Here is a 14572-nt window from a genome sequence, read left to right on the forward strand (position 1 = left end):
TTTTCACAAGCATTACTTTGCCTTTCGTGTGACTTCGATACTTTATAAAAAGCGTTCTGCAAGTAAGAAAATTAAATTTGAACCTGACATGTTTATTGCCTTTGTACTGTCCTTTGACCAACAAAAAACAAAGTTTCGTGGGTGCTAGAATTGGTAAATAAGATATCTAGTTTTAAGTATATGACATGACAAAAAATAAAAAAAAGATAAACGTAAGAAAACTATAGTTATGGTAACGAGGATAAAACTTAATACAAAAGAACTTTGTTTTTCCATATTATTTGTTTTTTCATGATAAATAGCATTAACGGTGTCTTCTTAAATATGAAGATAAAACAAATAACAAAAACTTTCATATTTATCTAAATTTTATACTATCGATAATAATTGACAACTATATCCGTTTTTCAACATAGATATCAATAATATCTAGTTGTATTATGTGCAATATGAATCAAAATTTAAATATATTAATAAACATTTGTTTTACTATCAAATAAAACTAGTTTATTGTCGGACTAAAATATTTAGTTCTAAATTTTTACTGTTTGTATATAAATTATTGGATTTTGAGGGTCATGTTTAATGAAATTTACGCTAGCCCATGCTGAGAAGTGTTCATGGGAATATAAACTTATTTCTCACTAAGTTCATGGTTGCTTTCTATTTTTAGAATACGAAATAGTAAATGTCTGGAACTAGTCAAAGTTTTGAAGTATAAAAAAAGATTCACGAAAACTGTTACAAAACTAAAAAATAAATAACGTAATAAAGTCAATAAACATAAATTTTTACTTAAATTTTAAAACATGCAGTCGATTCTAAAAAAAAAACTTTGTGCTAATTGAAAATTAGTTACTCGAAACATGTGTATTTTGAAATAAAAACCTTTCGAGGTTAGTAGCTTTTGTAAACTTTGCAAATATTTTAAGTTTAAGAAGTTTTGTATAATCAAATAGATTTGCATTTTGTAGAGTTGGTATTAGAAACTAAAATTAGTCTTTATTTATTTTTAATAACTTCTTCATTTCTTAAGTGTTTTGATTGTCACTGCCAAATTAATTTGTATATAATCATCATTTTTATTATAAGTTATGTCAATAAAAATATCTGCCACAATTAATTTAAACCAAAGTTAGTGTTGTTGAATTATCAGGAGTTAAGTGAAATAATATTTTGTTTACTTTGATACTGTTTAATCTTTATAGTTGTTTTTTTTAAAGAGGGGTAGAAAAACTGCGGTCCGCAGGTCAAATACGGCCTAAAATGCAGCAATAGGTAATAGAAATAAGTTTAAAAGTAGTACAAACTTAATACTTCAATTAAAAATGTGAAACAATTTTATTTCTAAATATTAAACTTATATATCCATCTTTTGGTAAATACAACGTATGTTATAACACTACTTTTTAATACACTTAATTTTTAGATGCAACTGTTGGCGTTTGATACGAAGTAGTAAGAAATATTTAAAATTGTTTATAAGTAAGATGCGTCAATTTCTAGTTAATTTACAGTCTTTTATGTATGAAAACATGAGTCAAAAGTTAGTTATAGACATAAAAAAGTGAAACTTACTAACTTTGATATGTCTTTCATTAAAAATAAAAATACTTGAACTAAAATGCTTATTTCCTTATTTTTGACACACCTTATGGTTGAAAACTATTATAAAAAAAATCTAATTGCTTTATAAAATACTTTTTTAGTTGAAAGCATATCAATATTGAACAAACTAACATAGACCTAAATAAAATGCAAGTAACCTGCTAAAAATCATTTTTTAAAGGTTTAAAAGGAAGGTCAACTACTTTTGACCAAAAGTATTTATATCTTAATGTAAATACTGATTGTAGTTAGAAATGTTTATAAAAGAAGTTTCTACATTAAAAAAAAAACAAAAAATTTCTCAATCTTATTTTATGTGACTTTAGATGATACATTTAATTAAATAAAGGACTTACGTCATGCAAAAACCATTTATTTTTTATAACTATACGTGTTATAAAGTAAAATATTTTTTTAAAAGTTCAAACAAATAAATACTTTACTTTTATTTAAAACTAATAAGTAGTAGAGAATTAATAAAATTGTTTTAGAAGAAGAATTATCAAGATCCATATTGTTCACTCTTAAGTCTTATTTCCTTAAAAGTTTTCAACTTTATTAGTTTTGCGTTCTGCCTTTTTGCACTAAATAGTGAAATATACCAATTTTATAAATCAGTTAATATACTTGGTTAAAAAACAAGGTTATACAATGTTCGTCTGACGTCTTTAATCCATTTAGTGGTATTATATTTTATAATTTGTAAAAAAATTGCATGAGAATGTAATATTAAAATTTTCATGAAGTCATTAAATGCTTATAAAACCATTTATGTTTATGAATTAATGTAAAAACTGTGCTACATTTAAGTAATTTTAACTAAAACATTTTAAAACGTAAATTGTAAACAAACAAAATTTTAGTTATTATAGTTAAACTTCAAAAAATTGTTTAAAACAACATTAAAGTTTTAATAAAAACTTATTTAAACGTATCTGTTATCTTTATAAAGCTTTGTATGAAAATTTATAAATATATATTTAATTACTAATTAACAAAAGAACTTTACCTTCTTTTTAATTTTAATAAAAGTTTTAAAAAATAAGTTTGCGCAACTGTAAAGGTTTAAGTATTTTTTGATAAATGTATAATTATTTATTTCTGTTAAAACATTTTTTTTAAGTAATTACTTGTTTTTAAACTGTATACGTTTTATACTCAAATACATAGAAAAACTTCAGCTTAATATTTTTACTCAGTAGAACTGTTTTTTGTTTATTTCAAATAAAATTATTTCTGTTTTGTTTAAAATTCAAAAGATTTGATACTATTTTGTCAACTAAATTGGTTATAACTATTTTCAATTGAATTAGTTTAAGTTTTTATTAACAAACTAATTTTTTATTTGTCTATTTGGTAGGTTTTGGTTTTTAGCAATTGAATTGGTTAAAGTTTTGTCAACTGATTTGGTTTTAATTTTTCAGTTGATTTAGTCATAGTTTTGTAAATTAAATTGGTTGTAGGTTTATTTTGTATGAATTTATTTTAGTTTTGTCACTGTTTTAGTTTTAGTTCAGTCAATTAATTTGTTTTTGATTTGGTCAACTGAACTAGTTTTAGATTATATCAATCAATTAGTCTAAGCATCTATAAGGTGAGTTATTTTTTTTTTTTGAACACGTTTTAGTTTTTTTTTCATTCGAGTTAATTTTAGTTATTGTCAACTAAATTTTTTTATATATTGTCAATTATATTAGTTCTAGTTAGTTCAAAAGAGTTAGTTTTATTTTTTTTAATTTTTTTCAAAGTTTTGTGAAACTAATTATTATAGTATTGTCTATAAAGTTTGTTTTAGTTTTGTCAAAAGAGCTAGTTATAGTTTTAATTGTAAGAGTTTGTTTTAGTTTTTTCAAAAAGAGATGATTTAAGTTTTGGTTAAAAAAGTTCATTCTTATTATCATCAAAAATATTGAAATTAGTTTTGGTCAATTTATTCGTTAAAGTTTTGCCCGTCAAATTTGTTTTAATGTGTCAACTAATTGTTTTTTTTTCCTTTGTAATAAAATTACTTTAAGTTTAGTTAATTTAAATTGTTTCATTTTTGTCAATTGAAGTAGTTTTTATTTTGTGTCTTGATTAGGTTCAAGTTTTAAAAATAAATACTAGTTAAAATACATTTAACACTTGTTTATTGTACATAGTTCGTTTTAAGTAGGAATTTTATGTCATAACCTTTATGTTTCAAATACAACTTTTTTTGCGCTATTTGTCTCAGGTATGCTCATTAAGCTGTTTTTAAATTGCGTGACTGAACTATTAATTTTGTAATTCTTTATTATTAAAAAAAATAAGTAATTACTTTATACTTAAATTTTTAAACTGCTGAAGATATCACTAAGTCTTAAGGTACTTTGTTTTGGATAAACTTTAGTTTATAAACCAGGGGCAACTCTAGACTTTTTTCAAAGGGGGTTCACAATTTTTTTTAGTTCTTAATTTCCCGCTTAAGTACGCATTTTTTAGGTATGCACTGCCAGTTAAGTACGCAATATTTAGCTGAAAAAGTGTTTGTTAAAAAATGCTTTTTTCTGCTTAGAAAAAAAAAAAAAAAAAGTAGTAATGGGAAAATATTATATATTTTTATTTATTATAATGTACTAAACTTAGACAAATTAAAATTAAAAGAGCTAGAAAAATCATATTTATAATGAAATTTGTTTTTAAGTAATTTAAACTATAAATATTTAAAATTCAATAAAAAAATGGGTAATTACCTAGGATGATGTTGCACCAATATCTAGCTGAAATTATATTAAACTCAATGTTGTTTTTTTACCATAATTATAGGCCTAAAACTTAAATTTTATAAAAACATAAATAAAACTTATTTATCATAAACCAATAAAACTTAAATATTTAACTCCTTTTTGTTTTAAAACAAAGCAAATGATACATAGCTTATATACATTACTATACTGTAAAATAAAATCAATTAAGTATTTTAATTTATAACAAATGAATTTAATTCTAATTATGTATTTATATAGCTTGTTTAAAACGAAGTATAATTTTAGATCAAACCTACAAGGCATTAACTAAAATCATGATTCAAAAAGATATTAAACACAATATAATTTCAGCTTGACATTGGTGCGACATCATTCTAGGTAATTACCAAAAAATTTTTAAACTTTTAAAGTTAAATTTAAAAAAATTTAAAATTATAATTAAATGTTTGCCTGATGGTGCAGGAATTCTAATAATGATTTTGAAATCTCTCTGAGTTAAAAATTTAAAAAAATCAAGAACAAAACTTGTGGCTTACACATAAACAAAAATAAAATAGCTTTAATAAAAAATATTAAAATAGCAACACATCATAAAAGAATAAATTGGCAGGTCTAAAGATAATTTTGAAAACTCTATAAATTGAACTTTTCAAGATTTAAACCCAGTTGGTTGACATATAAACAAAAAATATAAATTTTAAAGTACAAAAGCTTCACACAACATTATTATATACAACCGAATAAATAAAATAAAATTTTAGTGATTATATTGGACATTTTTTAAGTAAAAAAGTACTTACTAGTTCAAAATCAATACTGTATTAAAAGTTATTCACACTAATTAACAATTTTTAGTGGGAACTAAAGCATTATAGTAAAAGGTTTCCTAGAAAGAAAATTCTACTTTAAAACTTTTATCTATTATGACGTCACAATTGAAATTTTATTTAAAACCTATTACAGCTGGCCAAAAAAAGAGCATTTTTTGTTAAGGAAAGTTTTTATCTTTCAGTCTTATAAATTCAACATTCATTATTCAAAGTTTATCAAATAACCAAAACAAAGTCAATTAACCACGTTTTTAATGATATTCTAAGAACTTTTATTTTCTTTTTTCTTTTCTTTATTTTTTCATGGGGTTTACAGGAAACAGGAAACCAGTCAAAACACGCCCCTGTTATAAACATCAATAAAAATGTTAGAAGCATATTATTAAATTTATAAAACCTGTGCAAATAAAACAAAAAAACAGTCTTTTTATTTCTATCGTTTTTAGCTTCTTGAGATAAAATTTTAAACATGATTAATTTTAACATTGAAGTCTTGATAATATTTTACACTTAAATATTTATTAATAATGTAACTTGTTTTAAATCAAACAATTTAAAGTTCTCGACTTAAATGTCTTTAAGGAGATTTATATCCAATATTTATTTCAACAGTTTATTACAATCAAAACAATGTTTCACATTCACATTGTTTTGAAACATTGTTTTGATTGTAATAAACTGTTGAAATAAATATTAAATATTTATTGTTCAAAAATAAGTTCTCTTCAACTTTTAAATTTATGTTTTCCGAATGATTATTTGACAGTAAATTATAACCAAAAATGTATTATTTTTTAAATGAACATAAATCTGTTTTTACGATATAATTTAGGTCTAGGTATACTTTTTTTGATTATCTATACATATTTATATATAAATATATGTCCTTTATACTTTTGTAAAGACACTTAAAATTTATGCTTTTAAAATTAAGCGCTATTACTGTATCGAAAAATTAAAAAATAAGCACTGGCCGTTTAGTATAAAAAAATTTATAGTTTTACTTTTTGACAGTATTTATTTTGCTTTTACTTTTAGTTTTTTTTTTTTATAAATATAAGTTGATTATACATACTGATTTACAGACAACTGCAGAGTTTATTTGGAACTATTTAGTGCCTTTGAGTGAAAAGCATTTGATGTTTATTACGTCAAAAAAACTGATTTCTTATAATATTAATAAAGAAATAGTTTTATATTAATTATTTTATCCCAATAAACAGAACTAAAACGCTTATTAGTGTTCGAAAAAGAGTTAATTTATTTTGGAAATACACATTGCGTAAAAACATACTTTGTTATTCATTCCGTAGCTGAATTTCAATGTTTTACAAAATAATTAAATAACAAAAAGTAACAAAAACCTAAAAAGAAAATCATAAAAATTACGATAGAATTTATGTATCATAAATAGTTATCGTTTATTTTTATGTTTTAAAATGTTTAAATTGATAAGCGACTTACAAATTTAAACTTAGTTTTAGCTAACTTTAAAAATTAAAAATTTAAAACATAGTTAAACAAGTATTTTTTGAAGATCCTTTAAGACGTTATAAAAAAGGCTAACAATAAAAGTATTAGAAAAACTTTTGAAAATCAAAAAGTATTCTATAATATTATTTCGTTACAATTTAAACACTTATAGTACTAAAAATAATTCAACTTAGTTAAACAAAGGTCTCAAGGAAATATAAATATATCCAATTAAAAACGATTAAAAACTGTAAAATGTATGTCATGTATCTATTACAATACAATTAATTTTTAACTTTAAGCAAAAATATTTTCAAAGAATGATAAAAACATTTATTTGTTTTATTCAATTCAAAAGTTTTTTTTGAATTAATTTTTGAATTAAACTTTAAATCTTAACTTAACAACAAATAAAAATAACTTTATTATCTATATTAGTATTTGAAGCTATTTGTAAGCTGTTTAAATCCAAGATCTTTTTAAACTATGAATTTTTATTTAAAGTTTTTTAAAAATATTTTGTTCACATCTTAAGTATCCAATATTTATTATAACAGTTTATTACTGCAAAAACAATGTATACTTGCATATAGGAGAACCTCAATTGTTGTAATCAAACTTAAAGACACTGAAGTCGTAAACTTTAAATTGTTTAATTTAAAACAAGTTACAACATCCTAAATATATCAGAAATATTAAAAAAAAATCTAGCAATACTATTATATGCTTTAAAATACTTATTTGATTTATTTAAATTAAGTTTATACACCAAAAAATATTTCAACAATTAAGGAAATTGTAAGTGTTTTAATATTTAAGCTTTAAAAATTTATATTTTTCATTTGTTAAAACTTTAAATTATATATTTATATTTTAATTTTTTAAACTTTGGACTGTCATATACATAATAAAGCTAATTTAAAAAAATAGCTTAATTTACTTTATTATCAGTAGGCAATTTTAAGTATTTAAGTAGAAAAGTTGTTTTGTAAAATTAAATAATATGTTAACTTTGAATTTTATTTTTATCAGCGAAAGTAAAGCTACAAGTAATAAACTTATTTTAATAGTCATACTTTTTTTTTTAATTATTTTCATATTTTACTTATTACTTTGCTGGTTAGTGTTTTTATTATTATGTTATAAAAAATTCGAAAAACTATCAATAATAAACAAATTGTTTTATAAGTTGTGTAACCAAACAAAATTTTTATTTACGTTTTAAATGCTGCTATTACAACAGCTCAAAATTGTGGCAATATGCCACCCGTCTTTGCAAAATCATAATTGTTTAAAATGTATTTTATATATAAAATATTATTATAAGTTAACGGTTTGTAGACGACTTCGTTTTTTACCACTAGAGGCGTTTTAACGTGGGAATAAGTTTTAACATATTTCATATTCATATTAAGTCTATTTGGTTTGATGAAAAACATGCTCGAAATCAGACTAAATTAAATAGAGTAGATGTTAGACATTTATAACAAATAAATGCAGAAAGTATAAAATGAAAACATAATTTGTAAACAAGGGTATTGTTTAATTAAAAAACTTACTGTTTATTTAAAAAAATTTAAACATTTTTAATTTTAGAATAAAAACTACTTCAACATTTTTTTAGGTTTTGATTTTGTTCAGAATAATTAGGGCAATTTTTAGGGAACTTAGGGAATTTTTACAGCCAACTTTATAATCAAGTTCAGTTTAAATGTTTAACACCTATCACTGCAATAAAATTTATTTTTTCCATAAATGTGAAGGCTCAGTTTTAAAGTTTTATTAAGATGTTTATTTTATGTAGGATATAATTTGTTTTAAATTAGTAAGAAATTTGCTAACTAAAATGTGTTTTCACAATGGAATCAAGTACATCAAATAAACTTCTATTTCTTGACATAAATGTTAAACTGAACGAAAACAGGTTTACTACCTCAATTTACAAGAAACCATCAAACACAGATGTTCTACTACACTTTAATTCTTGTATCCTGCAAAAATAGAAGAAAAACTTGATCAGACATTTGCTCATCAGAAACAAAAGGCTAGTGTCAGATAAACTACAGAACCTAGAAATAGATAGAAACAAAAACAAACAGGCTGCATGAAAGAAACCGGCCTACTGCAGTAAAAAGATACGATCTTAATGAAAACGAGAGAACTCGGAGGGAAGTAAAATGTTTGATCGTAAAAACAAAAATGATATAATAAGCAGTTTTTTGTGGAACAGAAAAAAGTTGTCAAGTTTTGAGCAAAATTAAAAAAATGCAATTTTAGAAAACTTTTTTTTGTAGCATGTTTTTTTTTATTATTTTTAGAAACTTTTAACAACTTAATGTAGAATTTTACATATTTGAAAGCGAGAACAACATAGACAACTTAAAAAATGTTGATAAAGTTTAAAGTTTAAATTAAAAGCTAAAACTAAGTTTAAAAATAAAACTTTAAACTTTAAGAAAAATAAATATGTAAAGAAACAACTTTCACTAAAAGAGTTAAATCTTAAAGTTTAACAAACACACGTCAATGTAACATAATCACGATTTACAAAATAGTTGGAAGAATTTCAAACTCGAGGATAATAATATTTTATTTTACTGGGAGTTTATCGGTCACTTTTTCACAACTAAACGGTAATTTAAAAAAAAAAGTAAAAAATATTTTATCTTTTTTGTTGATTTTGATAAACTTAGTTCTCTAAAAGATATAAGTAACTTGTTAGTTATATTGTCTTACAAATAGATAAAAACAAATTAGAAGACCAAATTAAGTAAAAGTCCAAACTGTTTTTAACAAAATAAAAGCATTTTTAAAATTTAATGACAATAACTACAAATTATATTATATACAGATGTTTGAGCAAAAAGAACTTATAAAAAAACATAAAAGATTGTGGTTTCTTTTGCTATGAACTTTTGCTTTAAACAATTATATGTACTAAACAGCAAGCCATTATATTATGACAAAAATTATAAAATAACAAAAATATTTTTCTTAAAAGTGAATAATAAACTAACCTATTTATACTAATAAGTAATTCTTTCAAAACAAACTATCAATTTTATTTCTAACTTTTTTTAATAAAGCATATCATTTCTACACACTTTTAATAATATCAAATAATTTATATTCAGCTTTATTAAAAGTTTTACAAAGTTATAACTAAAACTAGTTAATGTTAAGCATTAAGTTATATTAAATTAAGGTAATTTACATAAAGATGTACGTGCATTTGTGTATTGAAATCATAGAATAGAATAGAAATACAATTGAAATACACCATCAAAAATTACCTTGAAATACGTTAGAATTGAATAAGAGAATAAAGTGTTGAATATATTTTTAATATAAGCCGCTAAAATTTAAAACTAGATCAAAGTAGTAACGATCTTTTCGAAACAAAAAATGAAAAAATAATTGTTAAATTCAAATACAGTACTTTAATTAATTTTTTTACATACAAAATAGTTAAGTAAACTACTTTCAATTTCAAAATATAAATATTTTTGGTAGCTTATTCAAATGGTTTTAGTATAGATAGTAGTTTTAGTTTTGAAAAAAAAATCCCAATAGTTTATTTTTATATGTTAATTATATTCATGTTATACTGTACAATAACATATTAACTTTTTTTTTAAATACTTTTCTTGTATATTTTTATTACTGTAAATAAGATTGAAGTAAATTTTAAACAGAAACTTATATGCTTATATGCAAAAAAAATTACCGCAATGTTAATTATATCACTACTATTTTAACAAACACCAACAAAAATCAATTAATGAAGAAAAAACATTTACAGTTCAATTCGAGCCATATTCAACTTAATAGAATTATTTTATTTACGATTAATCGCCTTGCATCATTATACAAGATTAAATAGTCAAAACAATTAGTTTTTTTATGCACTAACGTAGTTTGTTTAATTCAGTTTTACCCATGGTAAACTAAGAACAATAATTTTCAACTTATGAATACGAAAGTAGAAAGACATTAGTTTTTCAAAAGTGATTTCGTTGAAAAGTTTGCGTTAATGCTCTTTATAGCGTTTAATTTATGATAACAAGATTAAATTATACAAAAGTTTATACTTTTTTATAAATTTTACTTAATATAAAAGCTATAAAATTTTAAAATCAACCACCTGCGAAAAATATTAATATCATAAACAGTTGTTTTTTTTAAAGCCTGATTTAAATATTTTAAAGAAACTTAAAGTATTTCAAAAAAAATTTATTACCGTTACAATACTTAGTTTAGCTTAAAACGATTACTTTCGGAAACAAATGAACTATTAAGTAAAACTTTAAGTATTTTATTTGTTTTCGTACAGAAATCAGAGAAAATATCAAAAGAAAACAAAAACAAACCACACAACTGCTTTAAACAAGCTTAATTTTTTTTTGTTATTGATCCGAGCGCTTAAATCGATTTTTTTAAATGGATCTGCTCAAAAGTAAAGCCACATAGCAACACGGAGGAATATCAACTTTGTTTGTTTACGCCATCACTTAGTTACGACGCTGTTGCTAGGCAACTGATAATGACGTAACAAGCCAGGTGCAGGTTTCCTGTGACAAGATTTGTATCTGGTTTTTTGTCAACAATTTTGCTGATCAGGCGTAAGTTTTTTGATTTTAATTTTGCAAAAAGATAAATTATTTTAGTACATACTTCTGTATGTGTTTTTCAGTACAACTCATAACATTTTCCAGGTATTTTAAAGTAATTTAAAAGTTGAAATAGTTAATAAATGGACCTTTTTTTTTAAATATTAATATTAATTTTTCATTAAAGACAAAAAATTATTGTAAACCTAAAAAATACAACATAATTAAAAAACTATAGAAACTTTATTGAAATTAATACTTTTTATACAACGTTGTTGCTAAAAATTCGGTAAAACTGACCTTTATTTCTTAGTAGAAACCATACTTATCTACAATGATAGTTTTATTACCCCTATAATCTTTTTAACGGTAATATAGTAAAATACTTGATTAAATTTTAGAACTGGCATTAGTTTAAAAGTTCACTATTTTTAATTCTATAATAATAAGAGATAGTAAAATTTAAAAGTATTAAATTTTTTCATTTTTAAAACTAAAATCAAGCTATTTTTTACTTTTTCAAAACCAAAATCAGCTGAATTCAATAAAAAAGCAATTACAGATACCAAATACATGTTAAATTTTACGCTTTTAGTAAGCAAGAAATTAATCAAGATTGTGGAATTCTTTTTGCAAAGCAAAACAGATTAATTAAAATTTGTAATAAACTGACTTTTTAGTGTCGTTTTTTTATTAATCCTTTGCGCATGTACAAAATTTATTACACACTTAATTCTTACATTTTATTTTAACATTGCTCCTTTATCTTTGACAGTTGATTACGCTAAACAAGATCTAAAAGTATTCTAAAGTAATTAGAATGAGAAGTTTTATCAAAAATGACAATATAGCTTTCAAAGTAGTCCACCCGAGGACGCCATTGTGGGCTACCGATGTTGGCACACTTAAGTTATTATTACTGTCCATCATAATTAAACCCTACCTTATTTATAACTATCTAATAAATACCAAATTCTTTTTAAGACAACTTTATATAAATCAGACAACACAGTTTTGAGTGATGAATCTTTTATATGAAACACAACAAGAAATACTAGCATATACAAAACTATGAATTACTATTACAAATTTTTTAGAAACTACAAGCTATTTAAATCTATTTCAAAATAAGACTTAAAATATAAATTAAAAATTAAATAAAACTTTTAGTAAACAAGAAACTGTAAAGAATAAACTATAACTATAAACCTGGCTTAAATATTTAAACAATTAAATACCAGTTTAAACATTCACTTTTAAATCAATACTAACAATAACATTCACAAATCAGTTCAAGATAGCTGTTGCTTCCAGCTGCACACTAAACTAACCAATTGCTTACAAATAAACTGCCTGTCACGTTCTGATGTTTAGTTGCATCAGAATTAGTTTGAAACACGTCAGATGATTCTCATTAACTTATGCAATGAAGCGTATCTAACTCAAAATATTCTCTGAGCTCAACTTTGAATAATGAATAATGCACGTATTCATTACATAGCTTTCAAAGAGTAAATAAGTTCTATTATGAAATCAAAAACACAAAAACAATATAATAGTTTAAACCTTTTTAGTTTTTAAAGGTTTTTATAAATATCTTTTTTTTGTGACCACTACGCAAGCTATTGATTTTTTTAAAGTTATTTTAATAGCGAGAACTCAACTTGATCCCATTTTAAAAACGCTTTCAAACTGTTTGGTCTCGTATCATTTTCATTTTCACACAGATCAAACACCCCTGTATCTAATAAATAATAATCTATTAAGGGCTTATAGAGGAGTGTGAAGATTCATACAACAACTTTTTGCGATAAAACGAACAATTTTATATCAAAGTTGCGTCATAATTCACAGTTGAGAGCTATTTTTAGCGCTTATTTTTGTGAATTTGAAACAGAGATATATTAGAAACACAAGCGGTTTTTTTATTGTAAAAACTGGAATCTTTATCCTATGACTTTTGAACTTGTTTTGTCTTAAGAAGTTTTTAAGCTTCTGTGAACCAGTTTTCAAGCTTCTCAAATTATGAAAATATATTTAAATTAAAGTTAGTTATTTTATTTAAATAATAATTTATATTTAGTGAAAAAAAGCAAAATAAAAAGTTAAGTAATAATAATTTTTCAATTTTTTGAGCGCTGTAATTACGATAGGTAGATTATTTAAAAAAAGGGTTTTAACTTTAAGTTTTACGGAGTTATTACCGAGATTTTTTAAAAATACATTAAAATAAGTCGCTTTTTCCAATGTGTTTCTAGAAGCTTAAAGTTCTTTTACTAAGTTTAATATAAAGTGCAAGTAACCATATGTTGTTATGGCCAAAATAATATATTCATAATAAATCATATGTCTGCATATGTGTAAAGTTTATTGAATTTTTTTCAAGGTCACGACTAATAATGTGACACGCTGCGAGAAGTTATATGAGAAGTTAATTTTATTTCCCACTAAATTATATTTTTTACTATATAATTTGTTTTAGTTTAATGTTCTAAAGAAGGTTATAAGTTATAAGCCAAAAGTTTAAGATGCTTTTGTTTTCTACATTGATCATTAATTATATTTTTACATTTCCTTTGTCTTTGTTTTTCAATATTCAAATAACTTTAGCTGAATAGTTTTTCAATGGATTTTGTTTTAATGTAGTGTAAGAAAATGTTGTAAAGTAACTTAGCTGACAGAACATGTCTAAATGTTTGCATAAACAGTTTACTAATGCAGATTATTTTCGAAAAGCCAGTCACATATTAGTTATACATTCATCAATCTAATTGCTACTGATAATTAAATATAAATCGCCTAAAACCTAAAAGTTTTTTTTGTTTTAATTTTTTTTAAAGTAAAGTTTTGTACATAATCAGAAAATATACTACGTATCTATAATAACTTATAGTTTAAAACTTAGTTTTGTAATAAATCAAGCTAAGAGTCGTTGAAAGCAAAATCTAGTAAGAGTTCAGATTAAAGTAGAATTAAATAAAAATTTTTTGTTTATTCTTTGCTCTACTTTTTGATAAGAACTTAACTTCTTTCTTTTGCACAAAAGTTGGGTGCTTATTAGGTCAGTCTTGAAATACTCAGATAAAATACGCGAGGCTTCAACAGACTTAGCACCAAATTCGCTACCTGCTTACAACTCGAGATGCAACAAGAATTGTTTGAAGTTCGGACACAGCGATGCTTGTTGGATGCTTCCACAGTTTATTGGTAAGTTTATGTAGCTTCGACATTTTTCTATGCTCTGATATTATTATAAATTTTTTTTATCTATACATAACGTTTTTTAAGCAAAGTAATTTTCTAACAATAAAAGTCGTTTAAC

This window comes from Thalia democratica, chromosome 8, assembly GCF_965202585.1.
Source record: "Thalia democratica chromosome 8, ktThaDemo2.hap1.1, whole genome shotgun sequence".
Classification (NCBI taxonomy): domain Eukaryota; kingdom Metazoa; phylum Chordata; class Thaliacea; order Salpida; family Salpidae; genus Thalia; species Thalia democratica.